Source organism: Gracilinanus agilis, chromosome 4 (genome assembly GCF_016433145.1).
Source record: "Gracilinanus agilis isolate LMUSP501 chromosome 4, AgileGrace, whole genome shotgun sequence".
Taxonomy (NCBI): domain Eukaryota; kingdom Metazoa; phylum Chordata; class Mammalia; order Didelphimorphia; family Didelphidae; genus Gracilinanus; species Gracilinanus agilis.
In genome coordinates this window covers 439,747,645-439,758,737 of record NC_058133.1, presented here as the reverse complement: position 1 = coordinate 439,758,737, position 11,093 = coordinate 439,747,645, and the positions used below count along the sequence as shown (strand labels likewise).

General features: G+C 41.3%; 1 long non-coding RNA gene across 1 annotated transcript; it reads right to left on the bottom strand.

Annotated features, from left to right (window-relative positions):
- Nucleotides 1-1,137: 1,137 nt before the first annotated feature.
- LOC123247056 lies at nt 1,138-7,368 on the bottom strand. Its single transcript, XR_006506133.1, has 3 exons — nt 6,834-7,368; nt 5,163-5,346; nt 1,138-1,458 (listed from the first exon to the last, which is right to left on the bottom strand). It is a non-coding gene; the product is annotated as an uncharacterized LOC123247056 (long non-coding RNA).
- Between the last annotated feature and the right edge of the window lie 3,725 nt (nt 7,369-11,093).

Here is an 11,093-nt window from a genome sequence, read left to right as displayed (position 1 = left end):
ATCTAAAAAAAAGCCCTTGAATGTCACCTCTCATGGAAAGGTCATCTTCCATTATGTCAGAAGAATAATTTTAGATATCTATCCCTCTCTACAAATTCAAACCAAAGGTGCTTATATATACTTGGAAAATATTAAGATATTAGAAATATATTAATAGGAAATAAAAATAATGAATGTAATATTATATAAATACTACATAACTGTAAATATAATAAATAATAAAAATATATTAAATATAAATATTAAGATACCAGTTAGCTGTGTGTTGGGTAGTTTGATGGTGCTAATTATGCAGTAGGTTAATCAAGTCCTCCTTAATAAAGTAATAGTAGGATAAAGTTCTAACTAAGCACTTTGGAAATCAAGATGTCCAACCTACAGCCCCAGTGCTGCATGCAACCCACAGCACTTCCCCCCCCCCCCACCTGGCCACCGGTTAAAATGTATTTAACAAAATAAGACCCAACTACAGTTCTCTTGGGATAGCTTTCATATTAAATTCGTTCTAGATCTGGTTTTGTTGGTGGAACTGCTATGGAGCATGGGCATGTTATTTGACATTTGAGGAGAGGGACCTATTGGAGGTAGAGCATTCTCTCTCTTCATAGACTGCTTGCAGCCAAATGACATTTTTACTAACTCGAACCTTACCGAATCAGTGTTTCCTCAACACGATGGCATTAATGTTCCTGACCAGCAGATGGTAGTAACACATTGGATATACATTTAACCCAAAGAGTCATTGTTTGCTATCTGCAATATGAATTACTTAAGAAGCCAGGCTCTTTGCATTACTTCCTTTTGCTGTTTGTTTTTTAAACCCTTACCTTCTGTCTTAGAATCAGTACCGTGTATTGGTTCCGGGGCAGGAGAGTGCTAAAGGCTAGGCAATGAGGATTAAGTGACTTGCCCAGAGTCACACAGCTAGAAAGTGTCTGAGGTCAGATTTTAATCCAGGACTTTCTGTCACTGGGCCTCCTGGCTCTCAATCCAGTGAACCGTGCCCCCCCCCCCCCATTTTGTTGTTTATAAGTAAAAACACACTATATACCATTGGGAGGTACATACTACACTACTGAGGTTTGTGTAGAAGGAACCTTTTTTTTTAAAAAAAAAAAAACACAGTTCCTTCACAAATTCCAACTCCTATACCTCATTGGTGACATTGGGTCCTGAGGCTGGGAATAGCTGTAGAGGAGAAAGCAAGGTTCAAGAAGAAGGAATGAGATTTATGGACCAAAGATCTTTGGATTTCACAGAAGCCCCACTTCTATATCATGAACACTGAACCAAAAAACTAGTTAGTACTGAACACAGTGAGCACTAAGCACCATCAAGAATGAAACACATTAGATTTTAATGAACAGGAAAAGACTTGTTATTGATGTGGGAGTCATCTCTGAGTCAGCTACCTGTACAATCAGACCACTGACTCATCAGGGCAATAATGAGTTGCTGCTAAAAAAAAAATGAAAGAAAAATAATGAGAAAAGGCTATGGCTATGGCTATGGCATACAATTTAAATGACCAAATGGTAAATGGAAGAAAGAAATGACAGTGACGCTGACCATAAGTTTCTTCCACAGGGGGCAGCTGGGTAGCTCAGTGGATTGGGAGCCAGGCCTAGAGATGGGAGGTCCTAGGTTCAAATCTGGCCTCAGCCACTTCCCAGCTGTGTGACCCTGGGCAAGTCACTTGACCCCCATTGCCCACCCTTACCACTCTTCCACCTACGAGCCAATACACAGAAGTTAAGGGTTTAAAAAAAACCAAAAACATGTTTCTTCCACAAATTTAACCAAATTCATATTAGCTGCCATAACAAAAACCATCTAACTGACTTGTCAAGTAGAAAAAGATAGTTACCAAAGACAACAATGGTTTAAAAGATAAAGTTGTCTGTAAAATCTTTAGAAAAAAGATGACGTATGGAGCAGAGAGTAATGACACCAACTGAAGAAAATTTAGCAACATCTAACTAAGCCAAATCATATATCAAGGTCAATCAAGAATGAAAATGGAAGAAATACAATGAGAAGGACTAGCAGGAGAGGACTAGCCTTGAAGTATATGCAGATATTCTCTGCCAGCTTTCAATCCAACCATGTAAAAACATTAGGGAGCTGGTTTCTGGCCATGAATTGGTTTGGATCTTGCTTCTGTTATCCAACACATTGGTTATTCCTTCAAAATTTGTGTCAGTCTGGCAAACAGGCCCTCTATATCTTTATCCAAGTCATTAATAAAAATACTGAACTGAAATTGACCAAGAACAGAACCCTTCAAAGTTCCATTAGAGAACTCTCTCCAAGCTGACATTAATCCATTAATCACCACTGTTAAATTCCAATGGTTCATTCCTTTCCAAATCCACTTAACTCTATTATCATCCCACCCACATCTCTACATCTTATCCACAGGAATTTTACAAGACTTTGTCAAATGTTTGGATGAAATGTCTACAGCATTTCCCTAACCTACCAGCCTAATATTCCTGTCAGAGAAATGAAATTAGATTCGTTTGGCAAGGCTTATTCTTGACAAAACTATGCTGGTGCTAAGTGATTGCCATTTCCCTTTCTAAATACTCATTAACTAGCCCTTTAACTGTGCATTTCTTGAATTTTGTCAGGAGTTTGGAATGGGTCCAGTTGGCAAAGGAGATCCATTTAGGTTGTAGGCTTTTATGCAAGACCAGTCCCTAGACATTTCCTAACCTCCTGCTATGTTGACTGGACATATGTACAAGCTCCCCCTGGAGGACTTGCCTTTCCTATAACTTTACATACCCAAATATCCCTCCTATCACTCCCCCATTAGAATATAAACTACTAGAGGTCAGGAACTGTCTTCATTTTTATATTTGTATTCCAAGTACTTAGCACAGTGCTTAGCAGAAACCAAGCCATTAATAAATATGTTTTATTCATTCAGGAGAATATTAATCTGGCAAGTGGTAAGGCTGAACTGGATTGAAGCTTAATGGGTTGCTAGGGGTGAGGAGAAAACTTTTTGAATACTATGTTGATTTGTCCTTGGTTCTTTGTAGGTTTTCTTACATTCTTTTGCATAGGCATGGTTTATTTGCCCTAGAAGACAAGCCACTTGTCTTCTCTTTCTTTTGTACTTTCCCATTGTGTTCAGTATTGTTCTGCACTTGGGAAACCTGTGAAAGAGATGTAGTTTCCTTATAATAAACCCAGTTAATTCTGGCATCTTAGAATCCCTAGTTTCCTTTAAGACTTGGCTCAAGCACAGCTTTCTACATGTAACCTTTCCTGATACCCATTGTGACTATTGTCCTCCCTGCCAAAATCATCTTCAGTCTGTTTCATACACCTATATATGCACATGTTGTATTCTAAAAATACTATAAGCTTCTTGGGACTGGTAGTGTTTCACTTTTATCTTTTTGTCCCCAGTGTCTATCATCACCTAGCAGGCAATTAAATAAATGCTTATTGATTCATTGTTATTCTGGAGGGTTCAGTCCCCTTCAATGTTTAGTTCAGTCAATGACTCATAGTCAGAACCTTCTGTTCACCATCAAATCTCTAGCACTGATCAACTAGGTTGTATCATTAATATGCTCCCCTGCCCTCTCTTACCTGTTTTGTAAGTCATTCCCTTACAACTTTAAGTTTCCCTCTGCCTTCCAGTGTGTCCACTAACTAAAAGGATGAACTCATAAATATGCCAAGGGGATGGACTCTTTGGATCCACTTCTATACCATACATGCATCTTTTGCATCCACAGCTAGGACCAATACATTGAGTTATAATTAGCTTAATTCTCTAGGAATTAAGAAATAAGTCAGGAGAGGATCAATAAACATTTAGGTACTTTTCCAATTAGAATTAGGAGAGCTAAACTCTTAAGCATTCATTAGAGCTTTCAGGGCATGAGCTTTCAGAACATTGAATAAAGTTCTTAATAAAGAGAATTAACAACTCTGCTGAAAGGGCAGAACCAATCAGATTTATTGTTCAAGGAAACTACTCCAGGTATTGTTCAAGGAAACTACTCCAGGAATAACCCATATTCCTCTACTTTCCACTAGTAAGTAATATTAAGAGAAGAGGATGTATCCTATTGAGGATAATCAGTAAGAGAAAAATTCAGTGAGTATCAAAATAGAAGAAAAAAGGCATGCCAGACAGCCATTTCTTTTGTCTGTCTTCTCTAAATAACCTGGTGCAAATATGCTAGAAAAAAGGATATGTAACTCAAGTTTGGAGATTATTAGAGCCATGCATTCATATCTGATTAAAGAGGGTTTGCAAACATCTAAATCCTTCAATATTTTTTTTCTATTTGTCTCTGTGGAATACTTACCAATAGACCTTTCATCTGAGATATCTCCTCCAGACTCATTCTAACCAACTCCCACTCTAATTAGCTGGGCAAGTCTCCAAAGTTTAGCTGATACTACTCCTTTCAGGGCATCCCTAAGAATCTGGGGTTTCTAGTACTATTGCACATGAGCCCCTATCAGTGTACTTCCCATTGCTTATCAGCTAGAGTTAACTATTAGAAAAAGTAATGAGTAAGCAGGAACAAGAAGAATGTTTATTACAAAAACATCCTCCCTCCCCTCGAACCAGGGAGAGTAGGCTCAAACTTAAGATAATACTGTACATGTGGACAACTTTAGGCTACTAAAAGTCTTTTTTCTGCTTTCATGAGTTTCTCATAAAGTTTACCTTAGTGTATATGGCTCCCTACTGGGCTTAGAGGGCAAATCCTCCTTGTAGCATCCTGAAGCTAACTGTGGCTATCTCCCTAGGCTTGGCCCTCAGATTTCTTCTCTTTTTTCTATAGGCAATATTGATGAGTGATCTCTTCAGCTCCTGTGGGTTCAACTATTATCTTTATGCAGCAGATTCTAATCCATATGTATCTATTCCTAATTTCTTTACCAAACTCTAGACCAACACCACCAACTGCCTCTTAGACATCTCAAATTGGATGCCCCATCTTAAATTTAACATATCTAAAACTGCACTCATTATCTTTTCTTCCTAAACTTTCCTCTTTCCCTAACTTTTCTGTTACCTTGGAGAAGACCATTACCCTCCCAGTCTTCCAGGCTTGCAACTTTACTCCTCACTCATATACATCCCAAATATCCAGTCTGTTGTCAAATCTTATGATTTTTACCTTCGTAGTATATCTCCTATACATTCTCTTTCTTCTACTCACAGCTGTCACCAACAGTATAGGCCTTTGCTTTTTTTTGTCTGACCTATTGCAACAGTCTTCTAATTTGGTTTTCCTGCTTCATCCCCCCTACTTCAGGCCATCCTCTATTCAGCTGCCAAAGTGATCTCCATAAAGCAGAAGTCTGAAATTGTAATGAGCAAATGAGAATAAAATATTTTGTAAACCTTAGTGACATACAAACAAAAGCTATCATGGTTTACAGAGGCAGTGTGACATAATGAAAAATAGACTGGATTTTTTGTCACGGGGAATCTGAATTCAAATTCTGTCTCAAAGATCTGCTCGTTGTGTGACCCTAAACAAATCACTAAATCTTACCAAACTTTTTTTTTTTTCATCTCAAAAGTAAGGATGAGAAGCGGTGTATTATAATGACTAGTAAGCTGACATCAGGGGCAAGAAGCTGAGATCAAATCACTCTAGTGACACCTATTGGCTGTGTGACCCTAAATAGTGACTTTCATCTCTCAGTGACCCATTCAATTCAATAAATCTATAAATTGCAGGGCAGGTGAGGCTCTGCATTGGTAGAAGGAATTTCTTTATTGGCAAATACTAGTGTCATCATAGTCTAGTCCCCAAAAGTGGGGTAATAAAACCTTGAAGTACTTAATAGGGTTGTTGTGAAGATTGGATGAGATGATATATGTAAAGTGTCTTGGAAACATTTTGGAAAGTGCCATATACATGTCAGCCATTATTATGATTATGAGATGCATCCCTTGGGTGAATGTTTCTCTAGACAGGTTCTCCCACGGGCATCATGCCCAACCCTAGCAGATGTAGCTTTAGGTTCACCCCAGAGCCTCAAGATAGATTCATTTTGGATGAATTACACACTTGTCTTGTTAAATCTGCCCAATCTTAATCAGACCATATGTGCCCTTTATAGAAACCTACCATCATGCCAACCTAGCAATGCACAGTTCTAAAATTCATGACTTTAAAAGCTCAAGTTCCTCTCATGTCACTCATGGCAGAATGGGTCCCCCAGAGATGTGATGCCTCACCTGGATCTGGAAAGGATAGATTTTTCCATTTGTCAGATCCAGAGTGGATTCTGGTACCCTGGTACAGGGGCTCTTTCTGAGGATTCTCGGCATTGGGCTGAAGCCTACCTGAAACCTACCATCTGGGAGGGAAATTCCTCCCCAGTGCCCAAGAACTGTTAGATGATCAACCCTTTGTCTGTAGTCTCCCTGGGAAGGGAGCCAGTACCAGGCCAGGGGCCATCTCCTCCTCTGGCCCCTTCCTCCTCCTGTTGTGAAGAATGATGCCAGCAGCTCCCAGAATGACTGCAGTGATATCTTGTAACAGCAAGCCATGCCAGAAGGGAGGAAGGAATACTGACAAGGAGAAGCCAGGGGGGATTTCTCTGGAGCTGCTAGGTTTGGGGGGGGGGGAGGAGAAATCCAAAAAACCAATCAGCAAGAAATTGTCAGGGCTCCTGGGCCTTAGAAAATGTAAATGGAAAGGTGGATGAGGGTGAGTGGGGGAATGGAGGAGCTGAGGAGGAGGAAGCAACTTTGAATGCTGGTGCGAACCCAGGAAACTGAATAAGAACCCAGAGAAAAAACGTGGCCATAAAAAAGGCAGGAAAGAGCTTACCTTGTTGGATGCATTATTCCTAAAGGCAGGGCTTGCCTCGTCTCCTTGGTCTGGGGAAATGGCTTGCTTCTGCTGCAGCCCGTGTGATGCTGTTGTCGAAGGCTGGCTGGCGCAGTGCAGACAGGCAGAGGGAAGGAGGGAGTGAGGGAGGGGGCGGCCAGGCTCCCCGCGGGGAATCGGGGCACGTTTTTCACACGTCTTTTCCACCGAGGGAAGGGCTTGGCAGAAGAGAGGGGAGGATGGGGAGGGTGGCAATGTTTGCTTTTAATGAAGGAGATGGCGTTGGAGTCAGCCTGCCAGGGCTTTGGAGCTCACACCACCACCCTAATCCCAGTGTAAAATGCGCGTATGGCTTTTCCTTCCTGAGCAAAATGCACCACCATCCTCCCACCCCCAAGTACAAAGTGTAATCTGCCTGCAGGCAGCAAGGGAGGATGTGTGGCGACCTGTCTCTGGAAGGAGAGCCCAGTGGGTTGGGAAGAGGGCATTCCCACTAGATTCTTGGGTACTGGGGACCCATACAGAGCCCCCGTGCCCGTGACGCAGCTCTCCCACTGCACCGAGATTGGGGCGGGAGCTTCCCTTGCCACGCCACCCGGAAGGCTGTTAGAGGTCACTGAGTCCAGAAAATGAGATTGCAGAAATTCCTCAAGGGGCTGTGTCCCTCAGATGGGAGAAACAGAATCTACCACTTAATTATGTTCTCTCGTGGTCTCCTTACTTAGACTGTGAGTTTCTGAAGGTCAGGGACCACGTTCTAATCCCAAGAGGCTCTGCCACCTACCTCTTCCGTGACCTTGGGGAAATCACCCTCTCGGAGCCAGAGTTCCCTCGTCTGAAAAATGAGGGGTTTGGCTTTAGTTTGGCCACGAAGGTCCATTCCAGTCCCGTGATTCTATGTCACCTGAGAGGCTTTCTTGTATCCCACAGCCTAGCGGGTCCTCGATAAATGCTTGTTAATTGACTGATTAATGGAGAGATAGAACTTACAAATTTAACTCTATCATAGGCTATTCCGTGGAAGAGCTATATTTACTGATGAAGTGATTATCTCTCTAAAAACCTAAGCACAGAAAATCAGAAAGCCAGGAAGGAGTTTATGGACTGTGATCAATCCAGCTCAAATGGGCTTTTGCTGAAGAGGGAGGAGGAAGAGAAAGAAAGAACAAGAGGACCAGGGAGAAGAATAGAAACAATAGGAGGAGGAGGAGGAGGAGGAGGAGGAGGAGGAGGAGGAGGAGGAGGAGGAGGAGGAGGAAGAAAGGTCTCTTGACCAAGGTCTCCAAATATCAGGAGTGGGTAAAGGAGATAAAGGGGTTTACTTGATAGCAAGATTGGCTGGACTGAGTTCTGGAGAAAAGTGTAGGAGGGAAGGAAAGGCTCTGCTTAGGGAGTGAATCAGAGAACAAAGGCTTAGTAGGGAGCCTGGTGGAGGACAGAAGTCTCTTCTAAGGCCTTTCTGTGATGGTCCAAGTTCTCTGCCTATTTCTTGGTATTCCAATTGGTCTAGGAATATAGGCTACAGGGATGCTGATAGTAGTCCAAGGGCTTGGAGTCTTCTGGTGCTTCCTGAAAAGTAAAGGCTCTCACCTGGTATCTGGAGTCTGCCCTACACCCTCCAACATGGGTTTGCCTTCTATCACAGCTGGGCATCCAGCCCAGAGATAGTAGCCACCAGCAAATGAATAGTCACACTTTTTCTGCTGGCAAAGAATTGGAAACAAAGTAAATGCCCATCAATTAGGGATTGGCTAAATACATTGTAGTTTATGAATGTAATGGATTTATTTTTCACTGTAAGAAAGGACATGAATACAGTGTAGCTTGGGAAGGCCTATATGGCCTGACGCAGAAATAAGCAGAACAAGGACAACATACACCACAAGAATGTAAATGGAATGAACCAAAAGAACAACAAAAAGTCACTAAAACACAAAATGGCCAAGTCTGACCCAGAAGGAGATGAGAAATGCACCTAAATCACTTCATCTGAAAGAGGGGTGACTCTTGGTGTGGCATATCGAATCTACTGTCAGGCTCAGCTCATGTGTTGTTGACTTTTCTGAAGTGCTTTTTTTTCTATTTTTCTCATCTTTTTTTCCCCTCTTTTGTTAGAATGGATGGCTCTGTGGGTTGGGGAGAAAGGATGGATAGATTTGGAAATGAAAATACAGTAGGGCAATCTCTACCCAGACCACTCTCTGGCCCCCCAAATATTTGGTTTTTTCCCAGGATCTGACTTGAAAGTGGGGTCCCTAGGTCAAAGGAAATAGATGACTAGTTCCTTATTGCTGCCACATTTCCAGAGGGCAAGAGCAATATATGAAAGTTAATGACAAATTTAAGTTTGAGATACCTTGGAAAGAGGACTCAACTTGGAGTTACAGCTCTTGAGTTCAAATCCTACCTGCCATTTAACCTGTGTGATTTTGAGCTAGTTACATAATCTCTTAGCTTCTCAATTTTCTCTTCAGTAAGATTTAGGGGCTTATTAGCTAGATCAAGTATCAAATACAAGCCTGAGAAACCAGTGCTGGCTTGTAACACTCCCCAGTGCAGATTAAAGTGTAACTAGGAAATGTCTAACAAAAGAAATAAAAATACAATTGTTGTTGTTGTTGTTGTTGTTGTTTAGTCATGCTGCCTTTTGGATTTTTTGGGAAAACATTCTGGAGTGGTTTGAATCATTTCCTTGTTCAGCTCATTTTATAGATGAGAAAACCAAGGCAAACAGAGTTAAGTGACTTGCCCAGGGTCACATAGCTAGTAAATGTCAGAGACTGGATTTGAACTCAGGAAGATGAATCTTCCTATCCATTGCACTATTGCAATTACTGTTGCAATAGGAGGTGATGTTAATATGTGGTTTGCTGGATCCTTATGTACAGTTTAGAGGCTAATATTTCCATTTGAGTTTGATATCGCTGGGCTAGATGGCCACCAAAATCCCTTCCAGCTCTAGATATATGATGAGTAAGTGTGGGAATCAATGGAATCAGTCAGTTACCTCATCCTCACTTAAAATAACTTTCTTTGTCTTGTGAGGATGCCCTCCGAAAACCAGTAAGTAAATCAGTGATATGAGCTAGGTGTGAACAAGGTTTAGAAAATTCTATTGAATTAAACAATCAAGAACATGTTCAAGAAATCCTTTGTAAGAGATGGAGTGAGGCTGTATAGGAGGTACATTTGGATTGGCTAAAGAAACTTGGTTACATCCTTTAGGTTTTGTATAAAAGAATAGAATAGTTCGGAACCTAGAATATTGGAGTGACTAGAAACCTAAAGAAGAGAGCCCTTGAGAGGGAATCTCTTAAGGATGAATCACACACACACACACACACACACACACACACACACACACACACACACACACACACACACACACAGAGACAGAAAGAATATGTAAGGCAACTAAAGATCTTTAGTCTCTCACTTTCTTGCAATAGCAGGCTGGTTCCCTTTATGGTACCCTTAACATTTCTAAAGGTAACCTGGGGGATTGAGGTTAAATATAGTTTATGAGCCCTGAGTAATGTGCTTCTGCCCATTTATGGTTATCAGTTGATATCAGACTTAACTGGCTTTTAGAAATGGCTACTTATTAAATTAGTATAGTACAAACAGTTGGTACCAAACAGTCCCCCACCCCCCAAGCCTGTGATGCACACTTCTTTCAGTACAAACAGTCAAGGGGAAAGTGGGATCAAGCTTAGAGGGCACATGTGGCAAAAGGATAACTTCTTTTTCTTCCCTTTTTTGGAGGGAGAATTCATGAAGTTCCTCTTGGACATTTTGCATGTTTTCTGCTGAGCTCCTTGTAGAATTTTATTCAATGTACCTAGTTTCTTCTTGGTTTTCAATGTAAATACTGCTTCAGCTATTTTCAGGACCCAGGAAGAAAGGAAGAAAGGAAGGAAGGGAGGGAGGGAGAGAGGGAAGGAAGAAGAAAGGGAGGAAGGAAGCAAGCAAGCAAGCATGGAAGGCAGGCAGGCACCAACTTCAGCCAGCTACAAGGCTACCGCAGAGCCAATAATAGAACTCCCCTTTCAGGCCACAGATCTGACCTGCATATAAAACAGTAGAATAGTATTTTAAAGAGAGAATGTGAAAGTATTTTAAATTCCTCTTAACTTACCAAGGGAACATGCTCCATCTAAGTTTTTGTGTGTGTTTATATATTTTTTAAGCCCTGAACATGCTACAGTGTGTGTGTGTGTGTGTGTGTGTGTGTGTGTGTGTGTGTGTGTGTGTGTGTGT